General features: G+C 45.4%; 1 long non-coding RNA gene and 1 pseudogene across 1 annotated transcript; one reads left to right on the top strand and one right to left on the bottom strand.

Moving 5' to 3' along the window:
* Positions 1 to 167: 167 nt before the first annotated feature.
* LOC116376124 (uncharacterized) lies at positions 168 to 1038 on the bottom strand. Its single transcript, XR_004211505.1, has 3 exons — positions 832 to 1038; positions 446 to 526; positions 168 to 320 (listed from the first exon to the last, which is right to left on the bottom strand). It is a non-coding gene; the product is annotated as an uncharacterized LOC116376124 (long non-coding RNA).
* Positions 1039 to 1334: 296 nt separating this feature from the next.
* LOC109871781 (LETM1 domain-containing protein LETM2, mitochondrial-like) lies at positions 1335 to 7355 on the top strand (annotated as a pseudogene).
* Positions 7356 to 12016: the final 4661 nt, after the last annotated feature.

Here is a 12016-nt window from a genome sequence, read left to right as displayed (position 1 = left end):
TAATTAATAACAATGAAAACATTACTTGCCTAGATAGTCCTTAATTTCAGTGTAACTATATTCTTGTTTCGGGGTAATACATCCCACATAATATGGTACGAAGGGGCAACAATACAATAACTATTTGTATTATTTGTAAAAGTAAGATGAATTGTCTCATGCCATGTTTGTGTGCCTCTTCCAGCCTTGGTGAGTCCTCCCTGCTGAAAGGAAACCAGGAGTCTTTACAGTCCACCTGCTGCTCGCAGTGGAACCAATGGTGCTCCACCGGCACATATCCACCTTCTATCATACCGTTCATGGCAGCTAGATAAGAGAAGCTAGGAAAAAGTGGAAGTGAATAGAACAGAACATAATTCTTAGATTTTCTCTATAGGGAACGTTCATATGTGTCGTCTGCTTTTAAATAAAATAAATATAGAAAGAGATAAAGAGAGAAGCTCACCTACTGTCTGGCTACTGTATGAGGATAGAGGGGTAATTTGAGAGGCTCAGGTTGATCACGCAGGCAGCTTTAACGGACCACCTGGGAGGCACAAACAGCATTTCTAATATTTACACATTCATCTGATGCTAAGTTTCAGGGAAGATATCATTGTTTTAGATGCTAGTTAAGAGCTGGCAATTGGATATTTTGTATCCTTGAAATACAAGAAACATAGCAAGCACATGTTTCTGTCCTATCCGTGGATAGACGGTGCTGAGTAAAAACATACCATCTCTTAACATACTGGGAATGTTTGCTAGGAGTGAATATCGTGAATTCCTCTCATACTATTGAAACTCAAATTCTTTAAAAGTAGAGAGCTGGCATCAGAAATAGCTACATACCTTCAATGTACAGCTAATGTTATAGTATGGGACTCCATCAAATATGGTGGTTCCTCCTGAGTGGATCTCTCTGTTGAAAGTTGCAAATAGACGTCCTTGGAATATATCCAAATCCAAAAGCATTTAGATATTGTTGAAGGCAACAACAAAAACAGCACGGTTTGTTAAGTTTTCCAACAAGGGGGAATTTCCTCTGATTGACTTCACACTTTGCAAGCTTGTCTCAACACTCATGTGTTCTGAATGACTTCACTGGTTTAGTGACTCAGAGTGGGATCAAAGGTCAATTCCAATCACGATGAAGAGGTGTGGGGAAATAGCAACACAACAGTAGGCCTGTAGGCTATAATCACAGAAGAGAGAAAGTACCCAAATCTCTCTAACAATTGTGTTTTAACTCATTAATAATAATTTGCTAATTTGGTTCCAAGCTTAGAGTGGGGAATGGAAACACATGCAAAGTTTTACATGACTATCGCTTTATCACATAAAGATAAGCAATAATGTCCATCTTTGACACTTTAACTTCAGTCAGTCCACATCTACACGGTAGTAAAATCTAAATCAGATGTACAACACACATGTTGTATGTATGGAGTAAAGTGTAAACGGTGCTTGCCAACTGAATGGTCCTGATAATTTAAGACAAGGGGTCAGTGGGTTCTGCTTTCCATTAATCATCTCTTACATAGGACAATGTTCCACCTGTGTGGCATACTGTGCATAGACATGGAATCACCAGATCAGAAACATTGATATTATTTAGCATGACAGCCTAGAAATGCAACCCTGTCTTTAACTCTTGTAATATACTGCACAGATTAAGTTAGGAGAGTGGGCTACTTGTTGTTGATGGTTAGGGGTGAGACCATAAAGTCTTTGTTGACTTGCAGTCTCTCCCCTCCTATAGACAACTTAAGGCAATAAACAATTTCACAAATTATTGACATTTAGAAGAACTAAGATAAGTTTGCTTTTACATAAAAAGGTCATATCTACTTACTGATAGCCCATGGACATGTCTAAGAGAATGTTTATGTTTGTGCTTTTCTTTTAAACATCCTGAAAAGCCGACACATAGTTGTCTGGTCTCTTCAACCAACGCCGCATCAATAACATTGTACGGATTGTAATTCCTAATTAATACATACGAAACGAAATATCATACTGTAATGAAACAGCAGGGAGCAGGTCTCGAACCCTCGACCTTTGAGCCCGAGTTCCGGCGCGCTATCCACTGTGCCGCAAAAGCATGCTCGTGCGGCAGAGCCGATTTCCGCGCTTATAAACCCAGTGTCGTTACACTACTCCCTCTTTTCAAAGAGCGCGTCCTCGCACTAGATTGCGACTCTACGTTTTACAGGAACGCGCTCACCGGCCAAGCACACGCACTGTCGTTGGATGCAAGTCTACCCTTGATCATGACTCTCAGTTCCATTACATTACACATAAGAGTAATTGGAGGAAGACGTAGCTTTTGAGATAGGGGTATCTGTTGCTGACAATTGATTTATGCCATAGAATGAGTTGGTGTTTCTGTACTGTGAGGTACCATGGAGATAAGAGCCTTGACTTAGGGTCCAAACTGTGTACAATAAGAACAGTCTTCATAGCAAATGCTGTCTGGCTGGAGGATACTCATTTCTCAAATATCAAGTCTCCCCTGTGACCCATTCCACACATCTGTTTGTCATGTAGACTAAGGGAGTGTGTCTTTGCCATATAAAATATCTTTGTATTCTTTGTGTCTGGGCCCTCTACTCAACAGTCAATAGTGTTGTGTCAACCAGGTATCGTTATTGCAGAGCACTCACATCATTAATTTGTGTGTGTGGCGTGAACTGCTTTCCTTATTAATAAGGTTTGCATAAAGTAATATCCTGATTGGTGATTGACCCTGTCTCTACTCATTATTGATTAGAATTTCCACGTTTTGTCAGAACAAAAATCTAAAATTTGGACTCATCAGACCAAAGGACAGATTTCCACCGGTCTAATGTCCATTGCTCGTGTTTCTTGTCCCAAGAAAGTCTCTTCTTATTATTGGTGTTCTTCGGGAGTTGTTTCTTTGCAACAATTTTACCATGAATGTCTGATTCACACAGTATGCTCTGAAAAGTTGATGTTGAGATGTCTGTTACTTGAAATCTGTGAAGCATTTATTTGGGCTGCACTTAATTGTCGATTTCTGGGGCTGGGAACTCTAATGAACTTATCCTTTGCAGCAGAGGTAACTCTGGGTCTTCCTTTCCTGTGGCAGTCCTCATGAGAACCAGTTTCATCATTGCGCTTGATGGTTTTTGCGACCGCACTTGAAGAAATGTTCAAATTTCAAAAACAATTCCGGATCGACTGACCTTCATGTCTTAAAGTAATAGAGGACTAACATTTCTCTTTGCTTATTCTTTCCATAATATCGACTTGGTCTTTTACCAAATCTTCTGTATACCCCCCCCCCTTCCTGGTCACAACAAGCAACACCCACCCATAGCACGCACTCCAGCAGGTATATTGCACTGGTCATCCCCAAAGCCAACACTTCCTTTGGCCGCCTTTCCTTCCAGTTATCTGCTGCCAATGACAGGAACGAATTGCAAAAATCTCTGAAGCTGGAGTATGATTTTTCCCTCCCTAACTTTGTTATTACTTACCCTCTTGCTCTTTTGCACCTCAGTATCTCTACTTACACATCATCATCTGCACATATATTACTCCAGTATTAATGCTAAATTGTAATTATTTTTGCCTCTATATCCTATTTATTGCCTACCTCCCTACCTCCCATTTGCATGCACTATACATAGATCTTTCTATTTTTTTTATTTTGTGTTATTGACTGTACATTTGTTTGTGTAACTCTGTGTTGTTGATTTTATCGCACTGCTATTGTTACGATCAATTAGGAGTGGTGGTGGGTGGAATCAGGCGCAGAGAGCAGGGTTCAGTCTTTCCTTCAAATTTATTCCCCAGTGCAACAAAACAGTCACGCCAACACACAGGGCGTATAATAGGTTGCCGGTCCAAACAACAGGACAAAATAGTCCGGAGAATAAATGTACAAATAACTCACACCATCAAACACAGAGTAACACAAACAAGCCCGCACAAATACCCAGCAGGCCTAGTGCCCTTAAATACCATACAAACAAACCCTAATACAAAACAGGTGTACCCAATTACCCAATAACCAAAAACAAACGGAAAGGAAATCGATGGCAGCTAATAGGCCGGCGACGACGACCGCCGAGCACCGCCCGAACAGGAAGAGGCACCGTCTTCGGCAAGGTTCGTGACAGCTATGCTTTATCTTGGCCAGGTCGCAGTTGTAAATGAGAACCTGTTCTCAACTTGCCTACCTGGTTAAATGAAGGTGAAATAAAAAATAAAAATAAATAAACAACACAACTGATTGGCTCAAACACATAAAGAAGGAAAGAAATTCCACAAATTAACTTTTAACAAGGCACACCTGTTAATTGAAATGCATTCCAGGTGACTAGCTCATGAAGCTGGTTGAGAGAATAACAAGAGTTTAACACTTTAACACTTTGATTTAACACTTTTTTGGTTACTACATGATTCCATATGTGTTATTTCATAGTTTTGATGTCTTCACTATTATTCTACAATGTAGAAAACAGTTTTTAAAAAATGAAGAAAAACCTTGGAATGAGTAGGTGTGTCAAATTGTTTGACTGATACTGTAGATACAGTCAGAAGTTTACATACGCTTAGGTTGGAGCCATTAAAACTTGTTTTTCCACCACTCCACAAATGCCTTGTTAACAAACTATAGTTTTGGTAAGTTGGTTAGGACATCTACTTTGTGCATGTGTAACAGTATAACTTTAGTCCGTCCCCTCGCCCATACCCGGGCTCGAACCAGGTACCCTCTGCACACATCAACAACTGACACCCATGAAGCATCGTTACCCATAGCTCATTGGTACCACGTTCATCTGTACAAACAATAGTACACAAGTATAAACACCATGGGACCACGCAGCCGTCATACCGCTCAGGAAGGAGACGCGTTCTGTCTCCTAGAGATAAAAGTACTTTGGTGCGAAAAGTGCAAATCAATTCCAGAACAACAGCAAAGGACCTTGTGAAGACGCATAAAGAAGGAAAGAAATTCCGCAAATTAACGTTTAACAAGGCACACCTGTTAATTGAAATGCATTCCAGGTGACTACCTCATGAAGCTGGTTGAGAGAATACCAAGAGTTTAACACTTTAACACTTTGATTTAACACTTTTTTGGTTACTACATGATTCCATATGTGTTATTTCATAGTTTTGATGTCTTCACTATTATTCTACAATGTAGAAAACAGTAAAAAAAAAATGAAGAAAAACCCTGGAATGAGTAGGTGTGTCAAATATTTTGACTGATACTGTAGATACAGTCGGAAGTTTACATACACTTAGGTTGGAGCCATTAAAACTAGTTTTTCCACCACTCCACAAATGTCTTGTTAACAAACTATAGTTTTGGTAAGTTGGTTAGGACATCTACTTTGTGCATGTGTAACAGTATAACTTTAGTCTGTCCCCTCGCCCATACCCGGGCTCGAACCAGGTACCCTCTGCACACATCAACAACTGACACCCATGAAGCATCGTTACCCATAGCTCATTGGTACCACGTTCATCTGTACAAACAATAGTACACAAGTATAAACACCATGGGACCACACAGCCGTCATACCGCTCAGGAAGGAGACGCGTTCTGTCTCCTAGAGATGAAAGTACTTTGGTGCGAAAAGTGCAAATCAATTCCAGAACAACAGCAAAGGACCTTGTGAAGATGTTGGAGGAAACCGGTACAAAATTATCTATATCCACATTAAAACGAGTCCTATATAGACATAACCTGAAAGGCAGCTCAGCAAGGAAGAAGCCAATGCTCCAAACCCGCCATAAAATGCTCCAAACCCGCCAGACTACGTTTTGCAACTGCACAAATGCAGTCAGGAAGTTAAAGCTTGGTAGCAAATGGGTCTTTCAAATGGACAATGACCCCAAGCATTCTTCCAAAGTTGTGTCAAAATGGCTTAAGGACAAAAAAGTCAAGGTATTGGAGTGGCCATCACAAAGCCCTGACCTCAATCCCATAGAAAATGTGTGTGCAGAACTGAAAAAGTGTGTGCGAGCAAGGAGGCCTACAAATCTGACTCAGTTACACCAGCTCTGTCAGGAGGAATGGGCCAAAATTCACCCAACTTATTGTGGGAAGGTTGTGGAAGGCTACCCACAATGTATGACCCAAGTTAAACAATTTAAAGGCAATGCTACCAAATATTAATTGAGTGTATGTAAACTTCTGACCCCCTGGGAATGTGATGAAAGAAATAAAAGCTGAAATAAATCATTCTCTCTACTATTATTCTGACATTACACATTCTTAAAATAAAGTGGTGATCCTAACTGACCTAAAACAGGGAATTTTTACTTGGATTAAATGTCAGGAATTGTGAAAAGTTTAAATGTATTTGGCTAAGGTGTATGTAAACTTCCCGACTTGAACTGTAGATATATTTATACATAAATATATGGCTGTGGATATGTATTACTCTATATTTTGTTTTGTATTATGTTAGCTATAACAGGAAACGTTATACAATGTTGTATGTTATGAAATGCTTTTATATCTACAGTTCATCTACAGTTTTCTAGGAGCACCAGTGCACCTAGAAAAATTAAGGATTTAAACTTGTATCTCTATCTTTCATTGTGCTCCTAAATTTCTTTGTGAGTGCCTACATTTTTCTTCGTAGGTGCTCCTTGTTTAATTTAAAAAATATATATTTTTTTTAAAGTAAAAAGTCAACGTAGAGCCCTGTTTTGGTTGTCTACTTCTTATTGGTTATGCATGTTTAATTTATTTTGATGTTTTATTCCAATATATTCATTAGTATATTTGGATACTTTTGCATTTACAATGCCAATCTGACAATATTGGACTAATAATTTACACGTTTTTGTTAGGGATCCTATGTATTGTCCAAAAGGCCCAACTGTGCCACTCTCCCATCCACGGCATGCATTCGCTACCTATCAGATGTCTCGAACTACACTGCCCTACAATCACACGCTCCCAGGCCCATTTTATACGGATGTACCTCAAACTACCGGTGGCGCCATGGCTGCGTTCCAGTTCGCATTCTTCACGAGTCCTGCGCAAGGTTCAAGGAGGTTAAGGCCTCTCCAGCTGAAACTTCCCCGTCCCCAGCAGATAATAGAGTCCCAGTCCCCACTGTCACATCCTCGCAGGCTGCCCCTACTCCAAACATTCCCCAGACTGAGTGGTAGCGCCTAAATCAATTGGGCAGAGAGTAGCGGACGAACTAAAGCACTACTATCATGGATTTCGGTTGCTTGGGATTGACACGAACATCGCAAGGATGATGGTGTGGAGGTTACTACACGGCCAACCACTCACGAGGAGAGAGCGCAGAAGGGTAAGGCAACTTAATCCACAGGTACCTTATATGCACACCTCTGTATGTAGGAAAGGTTAGAGAATTGAGAGGAGTGATTCTCTGGCTCTCAGCCTGTTGCCTGCTGATGTGCTATTAGCCCTATCACTGCAGTCGTGTAACTGTTACCAATTTGCAGTCGAAAGCTGCGGAGCAACTACGGGTGTCACCTATGGGCGATTGCGCCGGTATGGCCCGAAAAAAAATATTTGTATTGCAATTCTCACATAGAAACGTAATTGGGAGGAAGTGTGTTTAACATTCTTTTTACATTTGTATCGTGATGAGTGTCCCTTTCAGGCCCTTTTTAGACCTATACATGCCTCTTGTAAGACCCTATGATCCGTGAAACATACATGGTATAGACACCATCTGGGTGTCGTGAAACTCCTTAGTAGTGTGCTTTAAAATATGTAGTATGTCTATATTCTGAAAAATATATAATAATTCACATTCATTTATTCATATCTCATAAGTACCCTTTTTAATTTAGCAAAAATAAATACAATTCTTTGGGACTATATACTCTTCATCCAGCACATCAAATTTTCAGAGTGGGTTTGATTTGATTTGATTTGGATCTCTTTTAGTCCCCATTTGGACAAATCTTCCAAGAGTCCTTAAACATTAAAATACAATTTATAATACGAACACATTTTCACATATAACACACTATTACAAACATACATAATATACTAACACAATGATCCAATAAATACTCAATCTAAAAAATATTGATTCTTCATCTACTATAGTCCCACAACATTTCTATGTATTATAATTAAATTGTTTTAAAATCATGTTGTAACGGCCGTTGTTGGTGGAAGAAGGCGAGGACCAAAGCGCAGCGTCGTATGTGTTCATGATGTTAATATTTCATGAATCAAACTGAACACTGAAATACAAAACAACAAAGTGAAAGAACGAAACAACAACGAAACAGTCCTGTCTGGTGAAGGTGCGGATTCCGGCCTGCAAAACCTGAACCTATAGGGGTGGGTCTGGGTGGGTGTTTGTCCGCGTTGGCGGCTCTGGCGCGGGACATGGACCCCACTCCACCATAGTCTTTGCCCGCCTCTTTACCCGCCTCCGTGGCCTCTTTAGAGCGGCGACCCTCGCCGCCGACCTCGGACTGGGGACCCTAGCAACGGGTCCCAAATGGACGGGAGATTCTGGCAGCACCGGACAGGCGGCAGACTCCGGCAGCTCTGGAGTGGAGAGCGATTCCCGCAGCACCAGAGTAATTGACGGCTCTGGCAGCTCCTGACTGACCGGCAGCTCTGGCAGCTCCTGACTGACCGGCGGCTCTGGCAGCTCCTGACTGGCGGGCGGCTCTGGCAGCTCAGGACAGGCGGGCGATTCTGGCAGCTCAGGACAGACGGGAGACTGGCAGCTCAGGACAGACGGGCGACTCTGGCAGCTCAGGACAGATGGGCGATTCTGGCAGCTCAGGACAGACGGGAGACTGGCAGCTCAGGACAGACGGGAGACTCTGGCAGCCCGGGACAAGCGGGAGACTCTGGCAGCTCTGGACAGGCGGGAGACTCTGGCAGCGCTGGACAGACAGGAGACTTTGGCAGCACTGGACAGGCGGGAGACTCTAGCAGCGCTGGACAGGCGGGAGCACCTGTAGGGAGGAGACGGAGAGACAGCCTGGTGCGGGGGCCTGGTGCGGGGGCCTGCCACCGGGGGCCTGCCACCGGAGGCCTGATGTGGGGAGGAGGCACCGGATAGACCGGACCGTGGAGGCGCACTGGAGGTCTCGAGCACAGAGCCTGCTCAACCCTACCTGGCTGAATGCTCCCCGTAGCCAGGCCAGTGCGGTCTATTCCGGTCTATCCGGCTGTGCTGGCGAACCAGGGACACCATGCATAGGGCTGGTGCCATGTACCCCGGCCCGAGGAGACGCACCGGAGACCAGATGCGCTGAGCCTGCTTCATGGCACCTGGCTCGATGCCCAATCTAGCCCGGCCGATATGAGGCTAGATTGGGCGCTGCTATGTAATGCACCGGGCTATGCCTGCGCACCGGGGACACCGTGCGCTTCACGGCAAAACACCGTGCCTGCCCGGTCCACCTCTCTCCACGGTAAGCACAGGGAGTTGGCTCAGGTCTCCTACCTGACTTAGCCACACTCCCCGTGTGCCCCCCCCAAAAAATGTTTGGGGCTGCCTCTCGTCCCAGCCGCGTTGCCGTGCTAGCTCCTCATAATGCCGCCTCTCGGCTTTCACTGCCTCCAGCTTTGCCTTGGGGCGGCGATATTCTCCCGGCTGTACCCAGGGTCCCTTGCCATCCAAGATCTCCTCCCAAGTCCAGGAGTCTTGAACCCGCTGCTCCTGGGTACCACGCTGCTTGGTCCGGTTGTGGTGGGTGATTCTGTAACGGTCGTTGTTGGTGGAAGAAGAGGAGGACCAATGCGCAGCGTGGTAAGTGTTCATGATGTAAATATTTAATGAATCAAACGGAACACTGAAATACAAAACAACAAAGTGAAAGAACCAAACGACAACGAAACAGTCCTGTCTGGTGAAGACACACAACAGAAAATAATCACCCACAACTCAAGGGTGAAAACAGGCTGCCTAAGTATGATTCTCAATCAGGGACAACGACTGACAGCTGCCTCTGATTGAGAACCATACCAGGCCAAACACAGAAATACCAAATCATAGAAAAATGAACATAGACAACCCACCCAACTCACGCCCTGACCATACTAAATAAATACAAAACAAAGGAAATAAAGGTCAGAACGTGACATTACCCCCCCCCCCCCCCCAAAGGTGCGGACTCCGGCCGCAAAACCTTGACCTATAGGGGAGGGTCTGGGTGGGCGTCTGTCCGCGGTGGCGGCTCTGGCGCGGGACGCGGACCCCACTTAACCATTGTCTTTGTCCGCCTTATTGTCCGCCTCCGTGGCTTTCTAACCATGGCCACCCCTCTCAATGACCCCACTGGACAGAGGGGCAGCTCGGGACAGAGGGGCGGAAGCTCTGGACAGAGGGGCAGAAGCTCTGGCGCCTCTGGGCTGAGGGGCTCTGGCGCCTCTGGGCTGAGGGGCTCTGGCAGCAGCGCTGGACAGGCGTGAGACTCCGGCAGCAGCGCCGGACAGGCGGGAGACTCCGGCAGCAGCGCCGGACAGGCGGGAGACTCCAGCAGCAGCGCCGGACAGGCGGGAGACTCCGGCAGCGGCGCCGGACAGGCGGAACCACCTGCAGGGAGGAGACAGAGAGACAGCCTGGTGCGTGGGGCTGCCACAGGAACCACCAGGCTGGGGAGACCTTCAGGAGGCTTGGTGTTAGGAGGCACCTGAAGGACCGGGCTGTGGGGGAGCACTGGAGCTCTGGTGCGCAACCTTGGCACCACTTCCCCAGGCTGGACAACTACTCTAGCCCGGACCCTCCAGAGTGCAGGCACAGGTTGAACCGGGCTGTGGGTAAGCACGGGAGATCTAGTGCTTACAACACGTACCTCTCCCTTAGGCTCCACTCCCACATTTGCCCGGCACGAGCGGAGCGCAGGCAGAGGACGCACTGCACCCTCCCAGCGCCCCGGAGACACAGCACCCAGAGCCGGCGTAGGATAACCTGGACCAAAACTGCGGACCGGCGACCAGACCCGCTGAGTAGGCACCATACGCCCTGGCTCAATGCCCACACTCGCATGGCACTTTCGGGGGGCTGCCCTATAGCGCACTGGGCTATGGGCACGCACTGGTGACACCGTGCGCTTAACCGCATAACACGGTGCCTGACCAGTAATGCGCTGCTTATAATAAGCACGAGGAGTGAGCTCAGGTCTGCTACCTGGCTTAGTACCACACCTCGTCTGCCCCCCAATTTTTTTGGGGGGGGGCTGCCTCTCGTACCTGTCGCACTGCCGTGCTGCCTCCTCATATCGCCGCCGCTCAGCTTTCGCTGCCTCCAGCTCTGCTTTCGGGCGGTGATATTCCCCAGCCTGTGCCCAGGGTCCCTCTCCGTTCAGTATCTCCTCCCATGTCCAGGAGTCCTGTGATGCTGGCCGCTGTTGTTGCTGCTACTGCTGCTGTCGTCGCTGCTGTTTACCACGCTGCTTGGTCCGAGTTCGGTGGGTGATTCTGTCAAGGATTTCCTCCTCTTCTTCCGAAGAGGAGAGGCGAAAAGGATCAGAGGACCAATATGCGGCGTAGTAAGTGTCCATGGTTCTTTTAATACGTAAACATGAACAATTGATTACAAAAAACAAGAAACGTGTGAAAACCTAAACAGCCCTATCTGGTGCAAAACACAAAGACAGGAACAATCATCCACAAACACACAGTGACACCCAGGCTACCTAAGTATGATTCTCAATCAGAGACAACTAATGACACCTGCCTCTGATTGAGAACCATACTAGGCCGAACATAGAAATACCCAAATTATAGAAAAACAAACATAGACTGCCCACCCAACTCACGCCCTGACCATGCTAAATAAATACAAAACAAAGGAAATAAAGGTCAGAACGTGACAAAATCGAAATGTTCTTTTGCCTATTTCTCTTTTCTGTCTGGATAACGCATAGATGGTGGACAATCTATTCCTAGTATTTACGGAATGTCTGTCTCTTACCAACTGAACCGTTGTGAAAAGAACTTGGCCGTTTTAAATGATGTATATTCTGAAATAAAATAAGCATGTATTTTTCAATTATCCTGTCGATTGATGACCAACCAAGAACA

This window comes from Oncorhynchus kisutch, linkage group LG1 (genome assembly GCF_002021735.2).
Source record: "Oncorhynchus kisutch isolate 150728-3 linkage group LG1, Okis_V2, whole genome shotgun sequence".
In the NCBI taxonomy this organism is placed as follows: domain Eukaryota; kingdom Metazoa; phylum Chordata; class Actinopteri; order Salmoniformes; family Salmonidae; genus Oncorhynchus; species Oncorhynchus kisutch.
Note: the sequence above shows the minus strand (reverse complement) of the source record. Positions and strands in the feature narration are given on the sequence as shown.